General features: G+C 45.2%; 1 protein-coding gene and 1 pseudogene across 2 annotated transcripts in view; both read right to left on the bottom strand.

The window, feature by feature from the left end:
- LOC126353759 (transmembrane ascorbate-dependent reductase CYB561) overlaps nucleotides 1–12,980 on the bottom strand; it is an 898,705-nt gene that overhangs the window by 145,227 nt on the left and 740,498 nt on the right. The gene's annotated exons all lie outside the window — the stretch shown is intronic.
- Nucleotides 4,800–4,917, bottom strand: LOC126356721 (5S ribosomal RNA; annotated as a pseudogene).

Here is a 12,980-nt window from a genome sequence, read left to right as displayed (position 1 = left end):
TCTGCCCATATATTAAGTAGATGTTTTACTACCTTCCGCATTGAAAAAGTTAGCTAGTAAGTTGAAGCTACGGTAGCAGGTAAGAATATAAGTCCCTGGAATTTATCAAGTGGAGTTCAGTTGCTGCGTTACCACCATCCTGTGTGCATTCTTTCTGAACGATGTTTACTGGAAAACGCCGAGGCCGTGCGAAGGCAGCTGGCGACAAAGCTGCAAGATAAATCGTAGCCTGTTCTATTCCTTTCCTTTCAGTCGTCCTCAAGTAGCTTTTGTCTTCCTGTTTTCATTCAATTAGACGCTGTGCGGTTAGTCGCAGCCGGCCTGCACGGCCGTCCTTGGCGGTTACGGCGAGCAACGCTGACCTCTGCTGGAATGCGAGAGAGTTGCGCCGAGTAAAAGCGTGCTGGCCCAACTGTCACTTGTCTGCACCTGGGGCAATAACAGCCGCTGCCACGCTGTTGTGTAAAGGCACTGCGTTTAGTTTCGCGAGCGAAATAAACACACGGCATATGAAGGGCTTATTTCAATAGTAGTATAAGTCCATTTTTGTTCATTTTCAGGTACAGAGTCCTAAAGCTAAATCAGCGCAGAAAAGTCTGCAGTTGAGATACCAGAAATAGACAAGCATATGGCTTCTTGCTGGAGATGAACCTTTCTTTCTGTTTGGATCGTTAATTTCAGAGGCATTATCGGCAGAAACGTGGAGGTAATGGACTTATACCACTATTGAAATAAGCCCTTCATATTATACACTGTGCAGCAACGAGCTCAACTACAATCAATGCTCCGATCTGAAGCCCGTGCGCCTATATCCCTAAGTCGTCAGTACTTCTATGCCTATTTAATGATGGTCTCGCACCGATAGCTTAAAATACGACCATGAAATGCTTGATTAGATGTTTCAAGTTTGTTACAACTTTTGGTTCAGTGCGCTTATTTCCACCACAGTCGGTGATACTTTCGAAGTGGAGCACGGTAGCAGTCCCTTTCTCCCTCAGGGTCTTAAACGATTATTGCACTCACTGGTCCGCAATAATTATTGTGGTGTGCGTACTGTAAGACCTTCGGTACACACACCATCAGATAATTTGACTTGTCGCTCTAATGAAGTAGGCAAATGTCAGCAATATGTCTCGTGGTCTTATCGTGGCGTGTTTATCTTCTGCTGTTAGGTCAGACGATAGAAATGCCACTTGCACACTTAGAGGAGCAGATTGATGGTGACCAACTTTAAACAGAACTTGATTAATTTTCACACACATTATTAAAATAATAACAAGTATAAAATTACTTAACTTGGTATGGATGCTATTTACAATTGACAATCTGAAGTTCCTTTGGTATTGCAACGTTAGTCTTATTCTCACATATATCTCTGATACTTGACAAAAGTGTCTATACATTTATCTTCATCGCTATCTACAGGAATATGGTAATCTTATTAGGCTCAGACTGAAACTTGACTATAGACTGGTACAGACAAATGTAGAACTGGTAGAGACTAATGCAGACTGGTACTGACTGATGCAGACAAATGCACACTGTCTAATCGGAGGTCTGTACACTCGTTATAATACCTCGCGCGTTCATGTATCACTGCGCGAGTGTTATCTGCGAGGAGAAAAGGTTCTACGTTAGGAGAACTCTCATTGGCTGCGTCACATATTAATACGCGGATCGGCGGAAGCAGAATTTGGTCCGACTCTATGGCAGCGCCATCTCGTAGTGCGGCGATGGACGAGCGCTGCGTCTGCGCTGTTGTGCTTAGCGGGGCGCGCTCTAGTGGGAAAGTTGTGTTCGCGCTGACTACGCGGAACTATGTACACAATAATAATAATAATAATGCCGTTGGCTTTCAGGCAGTTTTAAGATTTTCCATTATACATGTTATCTTTTCGTTTTTCTATTTCAAAACACATCTGCAACTTGCGTATTAGCTTAAAAATTTTGTCAAGCAGTTTCTGATTTAGTTTCACTAGATGAAACAGACCTTTTCGCAATACAAAGTTGATTGTGAAGTTCGGGAATCAAACCCTGTACCTCTGCCTTCACGTATAGAAAAAAAAAAAAAAATACGAAAAACACGGAGATAATGCATCGTCGAGCGAATTACACGAGCGGAATATGTTTACGCGTTCAGATTAGCTTACCTCAGAAATGCTCAGTCCATGGGTACTTATGCCAGCCATGAAACATACGGAGAGAGGAAGGGATGACGGAGTTTCAAATGGCTCTAAGCACTATGGGACTCAACATCTGAGGTCATCAGTCCCCTAGACTTAGAACTACTTAAACCTAGCTAACCTAAGGACATCACACACATCCATGCCTGAGGCAGGATTCGAACCTGCGACCGTAGCAGCAGCGCGGTTCCGGACTGAAGCGTGTAGAACCGCTCAGCCACACCGGCCGGCAAGACGGAGTTTATCACAAGTCACTCCGAGCTATGCATATGTGGATGCGTGGCGAGCTCGCAGCGAACGGAAGTGCGTCCGCATCATGCGGCGACTCGCAGGTGACACGCGTCTCCCGCTGCCGGCCAGGAAGGGCACTGCATCGCCACGCAAGCTGCGTTCAAATGCGTGAGCTGCACGCACAACGTCCCCTCACACTTCCGTCAACGTGGTACGACGCACGCCGCCCCGTCCTTAGCAAGGGGTCACATCTGGGCACGCTACGCAATTTCATCTCCAGCTTTCTGCGCAGATCGTATTTCCGCACGGGTAACATGGATCCGACCCCAGAGTGGTAAATCCTGTGGGGCGCTCAGAATGCCTTACGGAAAAGATCAATTACTTTCATCCGTCTCAGTCTCGGGAGACGGTGCATAATTTTAAATGTTAACTATTTATTTATTTTACCTGATGCTCTGACGTCGGGCCAAAGTTTTGCAAATACATTTTTACATCGTAGTTACTTTCTGTTGCTAGTGAAATCAATGACTTATTTCTTTCCGTGTTTGGAAACCCTTTTTTTGTCGTCGAAACAGCAAACGAAAAATATTTGGCTTGCAACGTTGTTTTCACGGTACCTGGACTTCACAACGTGTAGCCAATAATGCCGTTATTAGTCCTATCGTGATAAGCTGCTTCGTTTTATTTCCCTCAAAACTTTCAAAACCTTTTTTACTTTTTTTTTCTCTAGACATGGAGTCAGAAAAAAGGACTACTATTTCTGTGCGAATGTTAAGGATACATGCAGAATGAGAGCTATTAAAAAAAATAGATGAAGAAAGAAGATGGTGGCAAATTTATAAGAAGAGTAACTTTCCTGTCTGTGGTTGTCACAGTTGGGTAGAACTGTTTAAACTCTTAACGCTCTCTCCATTTGATTATACCTTTATTTTATTTTGCACGCTACTGAAATTTTGGCTCTATAGCCATTTGAAAGTCATCCATTAGTGTACCATGGTAATTTGTCACACATTGCTTGCTGCAAGATCATAATATGAGACATCCGATCATAATGTGAATTTCATGTCAAATCAACTTTTAATTCTATTTCAGCGCCAGTCCCACTCTTAACACAACTCCTGTCAGATACGTTTCATCATTGACACAGTAGAAAGTACTGCTATCATGTCCAAAAGGAAATTAAAAAACAGTCGGAAGGCGCAAGTGTTATGTCGACAATTACGAGGACGACATTGCTTCTATTAAGTACTGTCTACTTATGATGCGTGAGGCTCCATGTGTAATGTCTAAACACATGTTGGATAGCGGTTTATGTATTAGAATTGCACGCACTGTTATTTCCTTTTCACCTTTTCGTAAAAGGAGTGACTAAGATGGTCTGATTCAGGACCGAAATTGACTGTCTTTAATAAAAGATGAGATAGTACAGTTATGTTTTGTACAAAGCAATTCTTACAGTCTTGATGGACAAGGTTTGGGAACCAATGATTTCCCCAAGCGACGTATTATGACTGGGGACATGAACACCACACAGCTCAGTCCCCGTGGATCCAAACTGCAGATATGCACTTGAGGACACACACATGACACGTGTTCCACATGGCCACCGCTCATGTGAAGGCAGGCCTCAGCGCGTCTCCTCATCGATGCCCGTACATTTTCACACCTCCCAGATGTGTTCTCAATGCACTGACAACCACCTAAAGTGCGTACACGGAGTCCATCTACACTATCAACAGAGCTAAAATACATCAAAGCTCTTAAATATACCCACACAAAAAAATCCAACGAGTTGATATGAGGTGTGGAAGGCCAGAGCATTGGCGAGCCACGACCGATACACTTGTTGTCGAAGATTGGTGCTACGTATTCTCCAAACAGCCACTCGAAAGTGCACCAGACAGTCATCATGCACGCACCACATACGCATTCTTGCACCGCCAGGTACACCGAAGTTGCAGCGTCGACGTAGTCTTCGAGATTAACAGTTCTGTAACACTGGCACGACTGCACTCGTGCATATGTCGTATCGAAGAAGCCATTGGTTTCCAAACGTTCGTATCAAGAGTTTTTGCTAGTTTCGTTGTCCTCTACTCGCCCGTTTCATTTGTACTTGTAACTAATAAACACCCTTTATATTGTGGGGGGGGGGGGGGGGTTGTGCCCCATGGCTTGTAACTCCTTCCGAACAGGCCATGAAAGCCCAACGGCACCGACCGGTCACCGTGTCATCCTCTCCCAAAGACGCCACTGGATGCGGATATGCAGGGTTATGTGGTCAGCACACCGCTCTCCCGGCCGTATGTCAGTTTCCGAGACCGGAGCCGCTACTTATCAATCAAGTAGCTCCTCAGTTTGCCTCGCAAGGGCTGAGTGCACCCTGCTTGCCAACAGCTCTCGGCAGACCGGATGGTCACCCATCCAAGTGCTAGCCCAGCTCTACAGCGCTTAACTTCGGTTATCTGACGGGAACCGGTGTTACCACTGCGGCAAGACCGTTGGCCCCAGAGCCCACAAGTATCTAAATTAAAGTCATTTCAACATCTCTTAATGATTCTGAAATATGACTCATTTTTATCATTGGTTCAAATATTATCGCTCGATTCAACATATCTGAATGTTGATCACACCTACAGTTCTGTAACTATGTGAAAAGGCAACGCAGATGGCTAGCAGCACACAGAACTAGTTTACATGTACACATTAGCAATCATAAAAATACTACTGTGTGCAGCTGAAGATGAGGATGTACGCCAGTGAAAATCGTTGCGGGTGACGTAAAAAATTGTGTGCCAAAAACAGATGTTTTGATTTAGGCAGAAGTTAACGATAAAACGAATCGTGCTATTTCTCTGATACGCAAGTAAACTGGCGCAATCTCGCAGACGCGTAGAACCGGAGCGAGGGGATTCCCCACCGAGGAATAAAGTCGGGGTGAGGGGAGGGGCAGGTAGGGAGTAGGGGGAGAGGAGGTAAGGTGTGAAGCCGGCGCTCCAGAGGCGTGACGTCACCCCCGCCTCGCCGCCCCCGCCCGGCTGCTGCATTATTCAACAGCGGGGCCAGAGGCAGCGCCAACATTCCGCGGATTAGCCGTGGCAGCACGCTCCGCCTCCGATCGCACCCACTGAGCTGCCAGAGCGCCAGCTTCCTCGACATCTCACTCAGCGGCCAGTCTCCCGCCGACAATTTTACTCCGTTAGTAGTTAGAATACGGAAGTGAAAGTTTAATCAGTGCACCGATTTCCAAATGAAACCACGTGTTAGAGATATGAGAAACGACACATCGTGTCCAAACTGAAGCACTTTTTCCTGCCGTGGCCAATCAATCTTAGTCGGCGCGAAAACCAGTGGGGCGGGTTTTATCGGAAATTAACGATACATGGTGACATAGATGCCATTGGTTTCAGTACACGTGTATAGAAGAGAGCTGTGAGCAGAAATTGTGTATCTTAGAACAAAATCAAGAAGGAATAGAGCCTACCTCGGTAGCTGCGAGATCAGAGCTAGCAGACGGGGCCAGGGTTCGATTACCGACTGGGTCGAAGATTTTCTCCGCTCGGGGACTGCGTGTAGTGCCGTCCTCACACTCGTAACATCATTACTGACACGAAAGGCTCCTCAAACACCCTGTTGTACCGTCTTTTCACTATTGAGGTGGCTGTATGTGCACTAATTGAAAAAAAAAGAACTACGATGAACAGGCACGGAAGTGTGTGTAGCGAATTCGTAGAGAGGAGGTAGGGTAAAGTTAGAAGCCTGTGCGCTAGCGGTTCTAAATAAATGCACAGTTTTGCAGTTCACGAAATGGGATACGAGGGATAAGGAGTCACAACTACAGTCAGACATGTGACACAAATATTTGCGCTCTGCGTAACGGTTTTTAAAGATGGTAGTTGGAACGATTACATAGGTTTAGTTGTAAGTTAAACAAATGGTAAGCTTCCATCGGCTGATAGAATACTAGGAAACTGCAGTTCCTTTACAAGAGAAATTCTTTACCAAAGGCTTGTAGGAACTGCACTAGAGTCAATGCCAGATTAACAGAAGGCATCGAGCGTATAAAATGAAAGAAACATGTTAACCGGCTGATACTCTAGGAAAGCCAATGCACAGGATCAGCTTAGTAAGGTCTAACAACAGCTTTCAGCGAAGAAATCGACCCCCTACACATCTATCCCGTAGAGATTTGAGAAATAACAGCTTTAACACAAGCATACAAGTAGTCATTGTTCCCCCCACAAGAGAATGAAACTGAGAGAAACCTTAGGAAACGTTACAAAACAAAAATACCCCTGCCATACATCCAAACGAATCGACTAGTTCAGTTGTAGAATTGGCTACGGTAGGAAAATCAGAAGAATGTTAGCATTGATACCGATTAAAATGAGATAAACAGATTGCAGGGACTGCAGCGATATTTCGGAACATTTACTTCGGGGTTATGAATTACCTGAAGGAAACGATCTAATCGAACTCAGTAACTACCGTTCTTGTAAAACAGAGCTGGTTCTTTATCCACACGGAGCAATGAGTGCCCTCGACAAGGGACATCAATTTCATCACTTTGATTCAATATTATTTTGGATACTTCCAGAAGCCTTTTGCCACCATTCTTCATAGGAGACTTCTAATCGAACTGTGTGCCTATTTATCGTTGCAGTTGTACGACTGTATTCGTTATTTTCCATCAGAAAGGTCGCATTTCGTAGTAATTGACGAGAAGCCTCAAGTGAAACAGAAATGATGTCTGACGCTCCTCGAGGAAACGTTATAGACCGTGTGCTGAAAAATCTTTATAAACGATTTGGGAGACAATCTGAGCAGCCTTCTTAGATTGTTCGCAGGTCACGTTGTCGTTTATGGCTTAGTAAAATCTTCAGAAGATGAAACCAAACGTAAGAGATAGGACAGGTCTGCGCGACCTTGTTGCTATAACAACATACGCCTCACCTAACGACTCAGCGTGCTTTTGTTCACTGACAGGTTTTTGTAGACATTCTGCAACCGCCTGTGAGTACGTGCGATGCTCCGGATTCCACCCAAAAGTAACTTAATGACAGCTTTCTGCTTGGAAAGCAGCTGCGTCACAGCCGCCATTTTGAAGGCTATGTATAGCACCGCCACCTATCGGATCTTCATGAAACTATAGGTGCTGAAGCGGAAACACTCCACAAGTTCCCACAACAAATCCCGCATTTTTGCAACCGAAATTGTGCGAGAAAAAAGCGTGTTGCGTTATTTATTGTGCACCCCTCGTAGACATGCAGTGATACGAAGATTATAACAATCTATCAGGAGACGGAGAACAGCGCCAGACGAGTGTCTTATGTTTGTAACGAACAAGGAAAGTGACGTGTTTAATAGTATGGAAATAGCGCTGACTGGAAGCTGGCCGAGAGCGACAGGTTTTATAGGGAAAGGTGTTTAAGTGGAGAGGCTAGTGGAGAGAGAGAGAGAGAGAGAGAGAGAGAGAGAGAGAGAGAGAGAAAGAAAACATGGCTCAAGGCCAGCCGTAAAGCTCTCGCCGCGGAGCGTTTTGCGAGCCGCTGGTGAAGGCGGGTCCAGTTGCCCCGCAACGGTACCGGGAGCCGGCATACCTGGCCAGCGCGGCAAAGCACGCTGTTCTGCGGTTACGCACGTGGCCCGCTGGCAGCACCGGGCACTGCGCCTCCAGCAGCTCTGTGCCCGTCTCGCGATTCTCCACTACTTCGCCACCCTCTACAGCAGGAGATGGCGGCGTTGTATCTCACATTTACGTTAGTTGTCACTGCACCTTGAATGCAGAACGAGTATATCTGCATTCTATGCCAAACCTGAGATTCAGTAGGGAACCAGATTGCAATTATACGAGGGGGCGTTCAATAAGACAGTAGTGAAATACAACCTCTGACAAATTTCTGTGAATAGTCCTGTAACATTAACGTAGATGAGCTATGAACTACAGTTCCTTTACTGTCCTTCGAAACAGTCACTTCCCATAACTCTGCACCGTTGAGCTGTGCGATACATGTCCTGGAAACTTTGCGCAAAGTTTTCCTTTGGGGTGATGTTCAAAAGCCGCGTCACGTTTCGTTGGATGTCGGGAATATCGTCAAATCTCTTTCCTTTCAAAGCTAATTTGAGTCGAGGGAATGAGTAGAAGTCTAGAGGATTGAGATCCGGCGACTATGGCGGATTTCCAAGTTGCCTCACCCCTTTTTTTGCCAGGAACTGTTTGACGTTGTTGGCTTGTGTGGCTGCCGACCGCGGTGGCCGAGCTGTTCTAGGGGCTTCAGTCTGGAACCGCGCGACTGCAACGGTCGCAGGTTCGAATCTTGTGTGTGCTGTCCTTAGGTTAGTTAGGTTTAAGTAGTTTTAAGTTCTAGGGGACTGATGACCTCAGATGTTAAGTCCCATAGTGCTCAGAGCCATCTGAACCATTTTTTTGGCTTGTGTGGACGAACGTTGTCGTGAACAAAAACAGGAACATTGTTGTGCGTACTGAGGCGTGCCCTGCGTAGATGTTGCATAAAACGGGTCAAAATTTCGGAGTACCATGCTGAAGTCAACGTCGTTCTCTCAGGTAGAAATTCCTTATGAATAACGCCTCGACTATCGAAAAAGGTGATGAGCATCAATTTGTGCGTGATTTTTCGGCTCTGACATTTTTCCGACGAGGTGATGTCTGAGAACGCCATTCCATGTTTTGCCGTTTCATTTCAGGGTCGCACCGGAGACACCAGGTTTCATTTTTAGTGACAATACGGGTCAAGAAATTCGGTGTCGCATCCAGCGTTTCGTCAAAATCCTGTGAAGCCGCCAAACGTGCCTGCTTCTGACCGTCAGTCAAGTGGTGTGACAAGACAACACGTTTTCCTCTTCCCTGAGTGCTGGGCAAGGAGTTGCAGCAGGGATTCACGGTTCATCTGCAGTTCATACGCTGTCGTGCCCACGGTTAATCGACGGTCGTTCGTGATTAATTTCCCCACTTTCACAATGTTTTCGTCAGTGACGGCGGTCGCCGATCTTCCGCTACGGGGACTGTCAGAAACACTTTCGCGGCCTCCTCGAAAACTGGCGAACCACTCGTACACAAACTTCATGGACAGTGCTTGACACCCAAAAACACATACCAGCATTGCATCCGTTTCTTTCGGTGTCTTGCCAAACTTTAAACAAGACTTTAAATTGATCCTTTGTTCGTTCACTGTCCTGTTCTCAGTTCAGAACCTACGCACTAAACAAGCACTTCGTCCAACAGGTCTAACACTTAACAGACATGATGCTCTGTTGAACTACGGTGGGGGAGGGTGCCAACACCGGCTGCTACGCAGGTGCAGCGTTGTGAGTCGCCAAATTGCTCGATCGACCTTCTAACTTCATTCACCGAAATTTGTCAGAGATTTTATATTTTGTTCTCCGCCAATTTCGGTTGAAAAAATGCGGAAGCTGTGCGACAGTGTGGAATGTTTTCGCTTCAGCCTCTACAATTTCGTTAAGTTAAAATAATGATGGAATCTGAAGAAATGAATTAAATTTTGTGCCACGGCCGGGACTTAAATCCGGGTCTCTCTGCTTCCTAGGAAGGAATCCGGGTCTCTTAGTTTCCCCTTCTTAGATCGTCCCTGTTGCCGAGGCTCGCCGGCATTGGACTAGCACCCCAGCTTTGGACGTAATGGGGAGATCATGTTTCTCAGTTGCAGGTGATCTATAGATCTTATAGCCGGCCGCGGTGGTCTCGCTGTTCTAGGCGCTCAGTCCGGAACCGCGCGACTCCTACGGTCGCAGGTTCGAATCCTGCCTCGGGCATGGATGTGTGTGATGTCCTTAGGTTAGTTAGGTTTAAGTAGTTCTGAGTTCTAGGGGACTGATGACCTCAGCTGTTAAGTCCCATAGTGCTCAGAGCCATCTATACATCTTATAAAATCATTAAGTTCCGGTAGGTGGCGACGCTATAGGTAGATTTCAAAATTGTGTCTGTAACAGAGATGTGTTACAAGAAGAGAGCTGTCACAGCGCATCGCAGGTACTGAAAGGCGGTTGGAGAATGTATACGAAGACCTGGCAGTGAACAAAACCACGGTGAGTCGTGGGGTGAGGCATATGTCATCGTGCCAACAAGATCGCGCAAACCTGTTCGATCTCCTGCGTGCCGACCGATCGCACACACCTGTGACTCCTGCAAGGTTGGAACGTGCGGACATTCTTATTCGAGGTCATCGACTGATTACAATCCTCGCTGCTCAACTGGGCATATCCGTTTGTAGTGCTTACACATTCGTCCACCAGTTTGAGTACTCAAAGGTGTGTTGGATCCTCGCGCGCTGTCTCTGCGGAATTACTTGCACGTTACGAGGCTCGTCGAGCAGATTTTTTCTCGATCATCATCATCACGGGCGATGTAATTTGTGTTCATCACTTCGAACCAGAAACGAGACGGCAATCCGTGGAATGGCTCCACTCCATCTCTTCTCCCGACAAGAAGCTCAGCTGGTAAAGTGATGGCGACGGTCTTTTGGGATTCTGTAGCGGTTATTCTGTTTGATGTCTTGCCTCATAGTGCAAAGATCAACTTTGAAGTGTATTGTGAACCCTCAGGAAATTGAAGAATCGACGTCAGGTGTTCGTCGCCGCAAAAATGCAGACGAACAATGCAAACTAATTTCTGCTTCTCTATGACAATGCAAAACCCAAGACGACTCTGCGCACCCGATAGTTCACAAAACGTCATTGGACTGTTCTTCCTCGTCCACCCTACAGCCCCGATCTCGCACGTTTCGACTTACATCTATCTGGCCCAATGAATGACGCACTCCACGGAGGCAGTACGCGGATGATGGGCAGATGATTGATGTATCAAGACGTTCCGACGTCGAGCAGTAGAGTTATACCATGCGGGCATACAGATCCTCCCAGTAATGTGGCGTAAGGCCGTAGTATTGAATGGAGATTATGCTGAAGAATAGGGTTTTGAGGCTAGAAGATTGGGGAATAATATGGTGTATTGGAATCTTGAATAAAACCAACCTGCTTTCAGAAAAAAGGTGTTGCATTACTTACTGATCGTCCCTCGTAACAGTTGAGAATTTAACACAGAGTAATTGAGAAGGAAGTGAGAAAGAAATTTGGAAAGGGAATAAAAGTACAGCCAGAAGAATTACAAACTTTGAGGTTTGCTGATGACGCTGTACCTGTCACAAATGGCAAAGGAATTTGAAGAGAAGTTGAACGGAATGGATAGGTCTTTAAAACAGCTTGTAAGACGAAAGTCAAGGAAAGTAAAGTCAATGTAATGGTGAGTAGTCGAATTTCATGAGCCGATAAGGGGGGAAACAAATTAGGAAATGAGACACCGAAAGCATAGGTAAGCTTTGATATTTGGGTAGCAAAATAATCAACGATGGCACAAAAAGAAAAGATTAAAACTGGAGACCGACAACTGGGCCAAAAGCAATCCTGAGAAAGAGAAATTTGATAATACCCATTATACGGTAAATTTAAATCTTATAAAGTCGTACCCGAAGGTATTTTTGGGACGTCGCCTTATATTGTGATGTCTATTTATCAATTTCTAAAAGAGCTCTGCCATCTCAAGTAAAGCTTCTCTGTGGATCACAGCTTTGCTTCGTTGCTGGCACTTGCGAATAACTTTAACTATAGATTCCGACACACCTTGTCAAAGACCTTGCCTCGGCCAATTCAAGTACGATGTATCCCTTACCCCCTCCACCCTAACCATAAGCTGTGTGGAGTAGGGGATGAATGCTGAAAGTGTTAACACGGCTGGTCTCCTCCACTCGGCCTTACTGGAACGTTTGAGATGAGGAGAAGTAACGTGCGAAAGCGATTATTCCGCAGGAAGAATTGCTCAGGACAAGATTACCTTCTGATTCCTTTACAAATTCTGGCTGCTGGTGAATATATTTTTATAAGGTATTCAGCGTTGTTTTCCGATTCATTGGAAATTTTTCTGTCAGAATTGTTCCCGTGAAATGCCAGAGCAGAATGAATAGTTAGCAGCGCTTTTAATAAGTAACTAATCTTGTCACATACAATTTTGTTCACTGTAATTTGTTTGTGTTGTGGTGGTTTAGATTTTTTGTTTTATTGCGTAAGACTTGCACAAGGAAAGTTGTTTCATTCACATTTTTGTCAGACTGTTAATAAGTGGGTATCTCATGCAAAGCATTTTTCTGTATTTAAAACAACGTCTAGTTATAGTATGGGGTCCCCTTCTAAATTTCATGCAGGTACTTTTACCTGAAGCAAAAAGGCATCATATTAATATCACTAAAATTCATCCCTTTACGTTAACGTACATACAACTCGAACCAAACGAAACTTTTCAATTTACTGATTTATTAGTTCTTATTCCTACAGATCATAAAACCGAAGCACTATAAAATATGTTAATAATGCATTCGTATTTAACATTTATCACAGGTGCCTCATCTTAGCTATATATTTAATTACATTCTGGGATCCATTAGATTATTTCCTCGAGGAAAGATCTACTCGGGTGTATACCTAGACCACCACCTTATCAAATGGAAGCGAAACCTGGACGATAATCAGCGCACACAGAAA

Source organism: Schistocerca gregaria, chromosome 3, assembly GCF_023897955.1.
Source record: "Schistocerca gregaria isolate iqSchGreg1 chromosome 3, iqSchGreg1.2, whole genome shotgun sequence".
Classification (NCBI taxonomy): domain Eukaryota; kingdom Metazoa; phylum Arthropoda; class Insecta; order Orthoptera; family Acrididae; genus Schistocerca; species Schistocerca gregaria.
The sequence above is the reverse complement of the archived record's forward strand: the minus strand, read 5'-3'. Positions and strand labels throughout refer to the sequence as shown.